Source organism: Mustela nigripes, chromosome 5 (assembly GCF_022355385.1).
Source record: "Mustela nigripes isolate SB6536 chromosome 5, MUSNIG.SB6536, whole genome shotgun sequence".
NCBI classification, from domain to species: Eukaryota; Metazoa; Chordata; class Mammalia; order Carnivora; family Mustelidae; genus Mustela; species Mustela nigripes.
The window spans coordinates 60,898,978-60,910,542 of record NC_081561.1 but is presented as its reverse complement, the minus strand read 5'-3'; positions in this window follow the sequence as shown (position 1 = coordinate 60,910,542).

Here is an 11,565-nt window from a genome sequence, read left to right as displayed (position 1 = left end):
CCAGCACCAAGAACAAGACTGGCCAGAGGAGTGGGCTCTCCTTGAGGGCTGGCTCAGATCACGTGGCTCCCTGGAGGCCCGTTTCCAGGCCAGACTCTCTAAAATTCAGAGCTTTCTCCGGGACAAAAGACATTATTATCCAAGTTGAAAAAGAAATGACAGACTGTGGGAAAATATTTACAACATGTTAAAAAAAAAAAAAAAGAATATACTTTTTTTTTTTTAGCTTCCACAATTCTACTTTCAAAAGATCAACAATTGACTGGAAAAACAGGTAAAAGGCAGGAACAGGTGATTTATAATAGGCAATAGGCAAACTTGGAAAGTCCAATCTGGAAAAGATGTTCAGTCTGAGTAGAACACAGGGAAATGTGATTAAGATAATAATAAAAGACCAAATTTAATCCATCAGATTGAACACCTGTCAAAATTTTGTCACCAAATGTATAAGCAAAGATAAGAATGAAAATGTACACTCTTGATGAGTCTATAAATTTTTTATGTTTTGAAGATTTTTAAAAATTTATTCAAGAGAGACACTGAGACAGCACAAGCTGGGGAAGAAGCAGACTCCTCCCTCAGCTGGGAGCCGGACATGGGGCTGGATCCCAGGATCTAGATATCATGACCTGAGCTAAAGGCAGACGCTTAACACTGTAAGCCACACAGGCACCTCAACTTTTTAATGTTTTTAATTAGCACACTTTCTTTCTTTCTTCTTTCTTTTTTTTTCTTTTTGTTTTTTTTAGCAGACTTTATTTCTTAAAGCAGGTCTAGGTTTAATTTTTTAAATTTAATTTTTTAAAATGGGGGGCGCCTGGGTAACTCTGTTGGTTAAACATCTGCCTTCTGCTCAGGTCACGATTCCAGGGTCCTGGGATCGATCCCCTCCCTCATCAGGCTCCCTGCTCAGTGAGGAGTCTGCTTCCCCCTCGGCCTGCTGCTTCCCCTGCGCTGGCTCGCTCTCTCTGACAAATAAAAATACTTACAAAATTAAACAGAAAGTACGGAGAGTTCCCATATATTCCTTTCCCACAATCAGTTTTTCCTGTAAGTAATACAAATATTGGTATCATCATCATCTTCATCATTATTATATTATTATTAATCACAACCCATAGTTTACATTAGGGTTTGCTTGTTGTACATTCTGTGGGCTTCGCCAAAGGCATAATGTCGTGTACCCACCATTATCAGATCATACAGGATAATTTCACTGCTCTCAACAATCCGCGTGTTGCACCCAGTCATTCCTCCTTCCCTCCCTGCCCAACCCCAGGCAACCAGGCTCTACAGTTTCACCTTTTCCAGGACGTCGTATAATTGGAATTACAGCATTTTCAAACTGGTTTGTTTCTCTTAGCAATACATACTTGGTATTTCTCCATGTCTTTCTGTGACTTGATCGCTCATTTCTTTTTTTTTTTTTTTAAGATTTTATTTATTATTTGACAGAGAAAAAGATCACAAGTAGGCAGAGCAGCAGGCAGAAGGAAAGAGGGGGAAGAGGCCCCCTGCTGATTAGAGAGGCTGATGCAAGGCTCGATCCCAGGACCCAGAGATCATGACCTGAGCCGAAGGCAGAGGCTTAACCCACTGAGCCACTCAGAAGCCCCGTCTTTTTATTGCTGAAAAATATTCCATTAAAATGGATGTGCCATGGTTTATTTATCAATTCACCTATTAATGGGCATCATGGTTGCTTCCAATTTTTGGCAATTATAACTAAAGCTGCTATAAACATCTATATGCAGGTTTTTGTTGGACCTAAGTTTTACTCTCATTGAGTAAATATCTAGAAGCTGCATTGCTCGGTCATATGGTAAGACTATGTTTAGCTTTGCAAGAAACTGCCCAATTATCTTCCAAAGTGGCTGTACCATTTTTCGCTCCCCCCAGCAATGGATGAGAGTTCCTGTTGCTCCACACCCTCACCAGCGTGGGGCTCTTAGCATTCTGGATCTTAAGCATCTCACTTGCTTTAATGTGCATTTCCTTGAGGACATATGATGTGGAACTATCTTTTCATGATTAGAGGCCTTCTTTGGTGAGGTATCTGTCCAGTACTTTTGTCCTCTTTTTAATGGGGTTGCTTGGGGGTTTTAGACTGTAAATATTGGGAGAATAATTTATCTATCTCCATTAAAACTTAAAATTCACATTCCCAATGGTTCAGCAGTGCCACTTCTCAAACACCCTGTGCCTATAACACGGGGAGTTTTAGGAACAAACCAATTGTGTCCTCAAATTCATGTCCACCTAATGCCTAAGAAGTCATGAGCTCAAGGCAGTAAATGGGTCCGGTCTCCAATCTGGAACCTGGTGTCTTCCCTTACATGTATTAGATACCAGAACCACCACTTGCATGTCCCTCTTTAAGATCTCTAAGTCACTAAGTAGAATCAAAGGAGTATTTCTCCAAATAGAGGAGGTATGGGAACAAAGCAATGAGCTTTTCCACTCCAGCACAGTCACCTTAGAACAAGACATCTATTTCATTGCTCCATCCAAATTTGGACTCCAATGAGGGAGGGGCCAAGGCCCGGTTCTAACACATATAGGAAAAACAGTCTCATTATTTTATCATCACACCATGTTATGGGCCAAAACCAACATTAGTATTAAGAGAGTTCTCACGCTCTTCATGGCCAAGACCTGGGGATGACTGGGTGGCTCAGTCAGCTAAGTGTCAGCCTTTGGTTCAGGTCATGATCCTGGGGTTCAGCCCCACATCGGGCTCCCTGCTCTGCAGGAACACTGCTTCTCCCTCTGCCTGCCAATCCCCCTGCTTGTGCTGTCTCTCAATCCTCTGATAAACAAATAAACAAACAAACAACAAATAAATAAAATCTTTAAAAAGAATATAAACAAGCCTTGGTTGCTAAGAAACCTCGGATGTTCAAAGAATTTCAACCCTTCACCATCAGAAGAAACATTGAACAGAATGTGCTGCATTTTCTGGAGTTTGGTTTTGTTTTTGTTTTTCTTCCCAAGACAGAATGTTCAGGCAACCAGAAGTGTGACCAGACCCAGACTTCTTATACCCAGAATTTAAAGACAATAGTCTTGAGAGAAAAAGGGTGTGGGTGACCATGAAGCTATCTCAAAGAACTTATTTGGAACATGCACGTGGACAAGACAAAGTCAGGATATAAAAGTCGATGTAGAAGCCAGAAACAAAAATTTGAAAATACTTCTACAGGAATAACCTTATAAGCGATTAGCCAGGGACTTCTCTCTCCTCAGTTGACCAGTTGTACAGCATGAGAAAGAGCAGAGCTGAGTGGGGATGCCCCCTGGTGGTCAGAAATAGAATGGCTTCAGTGTCTGAAAAGGGAGATTTTCCCTTTTGGGCTGTTATCTGAAAGGAATAAGAGAAAGAACAGACATCAGAAATGTCCCTGGCCAAACCTTTCAGGGAAGAAGCAAGGCAGAATATGGTGAGGATGAAGCAGAGAAAAGTAGACTGCAGATAAAGGAATAATGAATCTCTGCTGGAGGATGGAGGATGGGGGGGAAAGCTGGCTCCCTCCCCACTGGACCAATGGATGAGTCTAGATGCCATCAGTCTGGTAGAGAGACAGTAGACTAGGTTAATGGAATTAAGGCTGACTCATTTTTCTTCAGAATTCCCTTAATGCTATTCTAATAATGAAATGAAAATAACAGAAGTATGCAGTTAAAAAAATGATGAATGAACCAAAGAGATCATCTCTCTGGGCCTCAGAACCAAGGAACAATGAGGCAGGGGTTGGTGCTTTGAGTAATTAACTGACTTTTGTTTTCTTAACCTCTCTCCTTTGATCATCATCCTTACTTCCCTGTACCCTCTACTCTTTTTCCTTCTCTCTTTCTGCCTTCTTTTCCTTCCTTTCTTTCACTTTTCTGGTTAAATATATCATACACAGAGAAAAGGATGATTTTTAAATAAACATTTATATCCTCTCCCCCACATAAGAAACAGAATATCACCAGTACCAATGAAGTAACCTGGGTGCCCCTCCTTCTTTATTCTCAGGGGTAACCTGAATTTGGTATTTATCCTTCTCTTCATTTTCTTTTGTGTCACCACCTATACATGTATTCTTAGACAATATATCGGGGCGCCTGGGTGGCTCAGTGGGTTAAGCCGCTGCCTTCGGCTCAGGTCGTGGTCCCAGGGTCCTGGGATCGAGCCCCGCATCGGGCTCTCTGCTCAGCAGGGAGCCTGCTTCCCCCCCCTCTCTCTCTGCCTGCCTCTCTGCCTGCTTGTGATTTCTCTCTCTGTCAAATAAATAAATAAATAAATAAAATCTTAAAAAAAAAAAAAAAGCACAATTAAGACAATATATCATTTAGTTTTGCATGACTTTGAACTTCACATAAATAGAATCATATAAGTATTCCTTTTTTGTTGTTCTTGCTTTCTTCAACCAAACATTGCATGTAAATTTTTCATACCTCCAGGCGTGCCTGCATGGCTCAGTTGCTCAAGCGTCTGACTCTTGGTTTTGGCTCAGGTAGTGATCTCAGGGTCATGAGATTGAGCCCCGCATCGGACTCCGCACTCCCTGGGGAGTTGGCTTGAAGATTCTCTCCCTCTGCCACTCCCCCATTCTCGCATGCATACTTTGTCTGTCTCTCTCAAATAAATAAATAAATCTTTACTTTGGGGCGCCTGGGTGACTCAGTGGATTAAAGCCTCTGCCTTCAGCTCTGGTCATGATCTCAGGGTCCTGGGATCCAGACCTGAGTTGGGTTCTCTCCTCAGCAGGGAGCTTCCTCCTCTCTCTCTGACTGCCTCTCTGCCTACTTGTGATCTGTGTCTGTCAAATAAATACAATCTTTAAAAAAAAATAAATCTTTACTTTTTTTTTTAAGATTTCTAAAATTAACTTGAGAGAGAGAGAGTACAAGTGGGGGAGAGGCAGAAGGAGAACCAGACTCCCCACTGAACTGGGGAGTCTGACATGGGGTTCTATCCCAGGACCCAGAGATCATGACCTTAGCTGAAGGCAGATGCTTCAGTGACTGAACTACCCAGGTCACCCAAAAAAATGAACTTTAAAAAAATTTTTTTTGTATCTCCAGAAAACCCACATCTCATAAGTGTATAGCTTGATCAATCAACATTAAATTTTTCATTTGAATTTCATCAACATTAATATATAGCTCTAAGTTCATTATTTTTTTATCTTTAAATATAATTTTTTAAAAGATTTTATTTATTTATTTGACAGCCAGAGATCACAAGTAGGCAGAGAGGCAGGCAGAGAGAGAGAGAGAAAGGAGGAAGCAGGCTCCCTGTGGAGCAGAGAGCCCAATGCAGGACTCAATCCCAGGATCCTGGAATCATGACCTGAGCCGAAGGCAGAGGTCCAACCCACTGAGCCACCCAGTGCCCCTAAATATAATTTTTTAAAAGATTTTATTCATTTGAGAGAGAGAGAGCATGAGCAGGGGGAGGGGCAGAGGGAAAAGGGAGATGCAGACTCCCTGCTGAGTAGAGAGCCCAAATTGGGGCTTAATCCCAGGACCCCAGGATTGTGACCCGAGTCGAAGGTGGACATTTAACTGACTGAGCTACCCAGGTGCCCCTAAATATAATTTTTAACACTTTATTTTTTTAAAGATTTTTATTGGTTTGACAGAGAGAGACACAGTGAGGGAGGGAACACAAGCAGGGGGGAGTGGGAGAGGGAGAAGCAGGCCTCCTGCTGAGCAGGGAGCCCGATGTGGGGCTCCACCCAGGACCCTGGGATTATGGCCTGAGCCGAAGGCTTACACCTGAGCCACCCAGGTGCCCCTTAGCACTTTATTTTTAAGTAATCTCTACATCCACCCAACAAGGGGCTCAAACCCACAACCCTGAGAACAAAAGTCACAGGTTCCGTTAACTGAGCCAGCCAGGTGCCCCTAAATAAATTTTTGATACAAAGAATACAGTAAGTATATAAATCATAATAATAAATTAAATACTTTATTCCATACTATTCCATAAATGAAATTTCACAAGTAATTTGTACCTACATATGATTCTTCTCATCACTTCTCATCTCATCTCTAACATAGACTGATTGTGTCCCCTGAAAATTCGTATGTGGAAGCCCTAACCCCCAGCATGACTGCATGTGTTACCTATAGGGAGGTAATTAGGTTAAATGAAGTCTTTTTTTTTTTTTTTAAGATTTGTTTATTAACTTGAGAGAAAGAGGGAGGAGAGAGGGAAATAGAGAATCCTCAAGCAGACTCCCCACTGAGTGCGGAGCCTGACACAGAGCTCAATCCCAGGACCCTGAGATCATGCCAGGTTAATGATAGCATAGGAATAGATAGATAAAATAAATAAATGCCCCAGGTTAAATGGAGTCTTACATACGGGGTTCTAATCTGATAAGACTGGTATTCCTTTTTTTTTTTTTAAGATTTTATTTATTTATTTTATTTATTTATTTGACAAACAGAGATGACAAGTAGGCAGAGAGGCAGGCGGGATGGGGGGAGCAGGCTCCCCGCTGAGCAGAGAGCCTGACGTGGGGCTCGATCCCAGGACCCTGAGACCATGACCCAAGCCGAAGGCAGAGGCCTTAACCCACTGAGCCACCCAGGCGCCCCAAGACTGGTATACTTATAAGAAAATAAAACAAGATGAAATCAGAGAGAGACACAAACCATAAGAAACTCTTAATCATAGGAAACAAACTGAGGGTTGCTGGCGGGGTTGGTGGAAGGGGTGACTGGGTGATGGGCATTAAGGAGGGCGGGTGATGGAATGAGCACTGGGTGTTCTATAAGACTGATGAATCACTGACTTCTACCTCTGAAGCCAATAATACATTATATGTTAATTAATTGAGTTTAAAAAATAAAAATAATATTTTAGGGAGTGCCTGGTTGGCTCAGTGGTTTAAAGCCTAAGCCTTGGGCTCAGGTCATGATCCCGGGGTCCTGGGATCAAGCCCCATGTCCGGCTCTCTGCTCAACGAGGAGCCTGCTTCCCCCTCTCTCTCTGCCTGCCTCTCTGATTATTTGTGATCTCTGTATGTCAAATAAAATCTTAAAAAATAATAATAATATTTTGTTTTTAATATATTTTTAAAAGAAACAATACATTAAGGCTTTTTAGCACTTAGTGGGTGCTCAATAAATATTAGTAGCCTTTAGAGGCGCCTGGGTGGCTCAGTTGGTTAAGTGACTGCCTTTGGCTCAGGTCGTGATTGCAGGGTCCTGGGATGGAGTCCTGCATTGGATTCCCTGCTCATTGGGGAGTCTGCTTCTCTCCCTCTGCTGCTCTGCCTGCTGCTCTGCCCGCTTCCTCTCTCTGTCAAATAAATAAAATCTTTGAGAAAAAAAATATATTAGTTCTCTTTAAAAAAAAAAAAAAAAGAAAGAAAGAAAGAAAAAGAAAAGAAAAGGAAGAGAGACCAGAACTTTCTCCCCGCCAGCACACACCAAGGAAAAGCCATGTGAGGCCTCAGCAACAAGGCGGGAAGAGAGATTTCACAGAAACCAAATCAGCAGACACCTTCATCTCGGACCTCCAACCTCTAGAACTGGGAGAAAATAGATTTCTGTTGTTTAAGTGCCTCCAGTCTGTGGTCTTCTGTTAAGGCAGCCTGAGCTGACCAAGATACCTTCCCTCCTGCTAAAGAGGTAGCCGTTATTCTGGATATGTCAACTTTTTCTTTCATAGAAACACCATGTAGTGCTTCCCTGCGTATATTTTTTTGTCTAAGGTTTTGAGATTTACAAAGTTGTATTCAGGCCATACATAGCCTTCAGAACTTTTTTTTCACTCAGCATTATGTTTTGGGGTTTTGTTGTTGTTGTTGTTGTTTTGTTTTGTTTGTTTTAAGATTTTATTTATTCATTTGACAAAGAGATAGAGAGAGCACAAGTAGGCAGAGGGAGAAGGAGAAGCAGGCTCTCCACCGAGCAGGCAGCCTGATGAGGAGCTCCATCTCAGGACCCTGGGATCGTGACCCGAGCTGAAGGCAGCCACTCAACTGACTGAGCCACCCAGACGCCCCAACGTTATGTTTTAAGACTTACACGTGTTGCTGCATATCACTATAGTTCATTTGCATATATAGATCTTATGGCATGGGCCATTCTGTCAGTGGATATATGACTGATTTCCATTGTTTGTTTGTTTGTTTTTTAAAGATTTTATTTAAATCTTTAAATTAGAGAGAGAGGAAAAAATCACAAGTAGGCGGAGAGAGAGGGGGAAGCAGGCTCCCTGCTGAGCAGAGAGCCACATGCGGCCTCCATCCTAGAACCCTGAGATCATGACTCGAGGCATCCCTGTTTTGTTTTGTTTTTAATGGTTTCTAGTGTTACTTTTATGAGCAGAGCTGCATTTTTAATTTTTTTAAGATTTTTATTTTTTATTTATTCATGAGAAACACACAGAGAGAGAGAGGCATAGGGAGAAGCAGGCTCCCAGCAGAGCAGGGGGAGCCTGATGTGGGACTCGATCCCAGGATCCTGGGGTCATGACCTGGACAGAAAGCAATCACTTAACCAACTGAACTACCTAGGTGCCCTCAGGTGAATTTCCATAAACAAAAGCTGCAAGAATTCTGAGAGCCATTTCATCCCAGTGAAAGTTTTTGGCCATGAATGACAAAAATAAGGCATAGTCTGAAGTGCAAGAACCAGGCCAAGGGGTGCTTGTAGCAGAGAAGTGAATGACAAAGAAAGAACAGATTGTTAAATGAGTGCCATGGGAACTCTGGGTGATAATTGAGAAAATAAAGCCACTTAATATGATATAATGAATAAAGGTATGTAACAATGTATACAGTTTTTTTCTTCTTTTAAAGATTTTATTTATTCATTTGACAGAGAGAAACACAGAGAGGGAAGACAAGCAGGGAAGCAGGAGAGGGAGAAGCAGGCTTCCTGCCGAGCAGGGAGCCCAATGCCCGGCTCAATCTCAGGACCCTGGGATCATGACTGAGCGGAAGGCAGACACTTAATGACAGAGCCACCCAGGCGCTCCAACAATGTATACATTAAAAAAAAAAAAAGCACCCAACTTTATGTACTCTTAAAAATGCAGATTTTGGGGGCCTCATGACAGAGTTGAAGAATGAAAAGCCCTGAGGCAGGTCCCAGAAAACTGCATCTTCAACAAGTTCCCGAGGTGATAAAATACATTCATCTGTAAATATTTCCTACATTTTCTTGTAGCGCTTTTATAATTTTAAAGTGGACAAGGCATGATTCAAAGCCAGAAGTCATTATAGAAAATATCAGTAGATAAGGCTATGTAAAATAAAAAAACTTTTATTTGTCAATAAAAAGAAATCTCCTGGGGTACCTGGGTGGCTCAGTGGGTTAAGCCTCTGCCTTTGGCTCAGGTCATGATCTCAGGGTCCTGGGATTGAGCCCTACATCAGGCTCTCTGCTCAGTGGGGAGATTGTTCCCCCACCCCCGCCTGCCTACTTATGATCTCTCTCTCTCTGTCAAATAAATAAATAAAATCTTAAAAAAAAAAAAGGAAATCTCCCATGAACCAAAAGTGAAAGGCAAACAATGAGCTAAAATAAAAATTACAAAATATATGACAAAGAAAAATATGAAAAGGGGTCAATAACCTTCAAATGTAATGAGCACTTATAAATCAATAAGAAAAAAATTCCTATAAAAGAATGGTCAAAGGACATAAATAGGTAATTCATTTACATAAGACATGTAAATATCTAATATTATGTCAAAATATTATTACATATTCCACTTTTCATCTGTCCAGTTTTTTCCATAAAAAATGTGCATATATATGTATATATAAAAATATTTACACATATATAGTGAAAGATTATTCAGCCACTAAAAAAGAAGAAAATTCTGCCATTTATGACAGCATTGACAGACCCTGAAGCCATTATATTAAATGAAATAAGTAAGACAGAGAAAGACAAGTACTATATGATGTCACTTGTACGTGGAATCTAAGGAAACCGAACTCAGGTAGCAGAAAACGAATTATTGCTTGTCAGAGGCAGGGGGTGGGGAAGTGTGGTGGATAGAGGAAATGGTGAAGGTGGTCAAAAGGTACAAATTTAAGGTAAAAGGTAGAAAAGTTCTGGAGATACAATGCACAACATGGTGACTATAGTTAACTACTGTATTGTATATTTGAAGGTTGCAAAGAGAGTAGATCTTAAAAGTTCTCATCAGAAGAGGAGGAACTGGGATGCCTGGGTGGCTCAGTTGGTTAAGCAGCCGCCTTTAGCTCAGGTCATGATCCCAGCATCCTGGGATCGAGTCCCACATTGGGTGCCTTGCTCTGCAGGGAGCCTGCTTCTCCCTCTGACTCCCTGCCACTCTGTCTGACTGTGCTTGCTCTCGCTCACTCTCTCTCTGACAAATAAATAAATGAAATCTTAAAAAAAAAAAAAAAAGAGGAGGAGAAACTAGGTGAAGTGATAGTTGTTAACTAAACTGATTGGGGTAGTCATTTTGCAACATATACATACATCAAATCATTATGTTGTCTACCTTTTTTTTTTTTTTAAGATTTTTATTTATTTGACAGACAGAAATCACAAGTACGTAGAGAGGCAGGCAGAGAGAGAGGAAGGGAAGCAGGCTCCCCACTGACCAGAGAGCCCGATGAGGGGCTCAGGCTCCCAGGACCCTGAGATCGTGACCTGAGCCAAAGGCAGAGGCTTTAATTCACTAAGCCACCCAGGCACCCCTATGTTGTCTACCTTAAACTATTATAACTTAGGTATACGCCATTATAGCTCAAGAAGTCTGGAAAATTTTTAAGATATGAAATAATGGTGATTTACTCTCTCATCAAAGATACAGGTTTCTTATCTCAACAGTCCTCATAATTCTGAAAGTAAAGAAACAACTTTCTTCAGGACAGATCTAGTTTCTGGTTCTGTACTTCAAAAGCTATATCTTTTTTTTAAGGTTTCATTTATTTATTTATTTGACAGAGAGAGCACAGGTAGGGGAAGCAGCAGGCAGAGGGAGAAGGAGAAGCAGGCTCTCTGCTGAGCAAGAAGCCTGATGCGATGCGGGGTTGATTCCAGGACCCTGAGACGCCTAACCAACTGAGCCCTCCAGGAGCCCCACTTTTCTGTATTTTGTTTCTTCTGTTTCTGCTATTCTTTTAGTAAGTTTTAAAAGATTTTATTTATTTATTTATTTAAGAGACAGACAGAACACAAGCAGGGTGAGGAGCAAAAGGAGAGAGAGAAGGACAAGCAGACTCCTTGCGGAGCACGGAACCTGAGTTAGGGCCCCATTCCTGGACCCCGAGATCATGACCTGAGCCAAAGATGTTTAACCAACTGAGCACCCAAGCACCTCTCTTTTTGTAACTTCTTAAGCTAGATACTTAGCTCATTCATCTTTAGACTTTTTTCTTATATAAGAAATTCAAGAGCAAAAGAAAAATCTTACTTTTTATGGCTAAAGCATAGATATACATAATGAATGATAGAGCACAGCACAGAAATCTACAGTGCATCTGTGGTCTTAAAATTATATAGACAGGAAATTATATAGGTGATTAGGGAAAGAAATGTCTAAAAAGTTTCCTTAGGGGGATAGTAATGAAA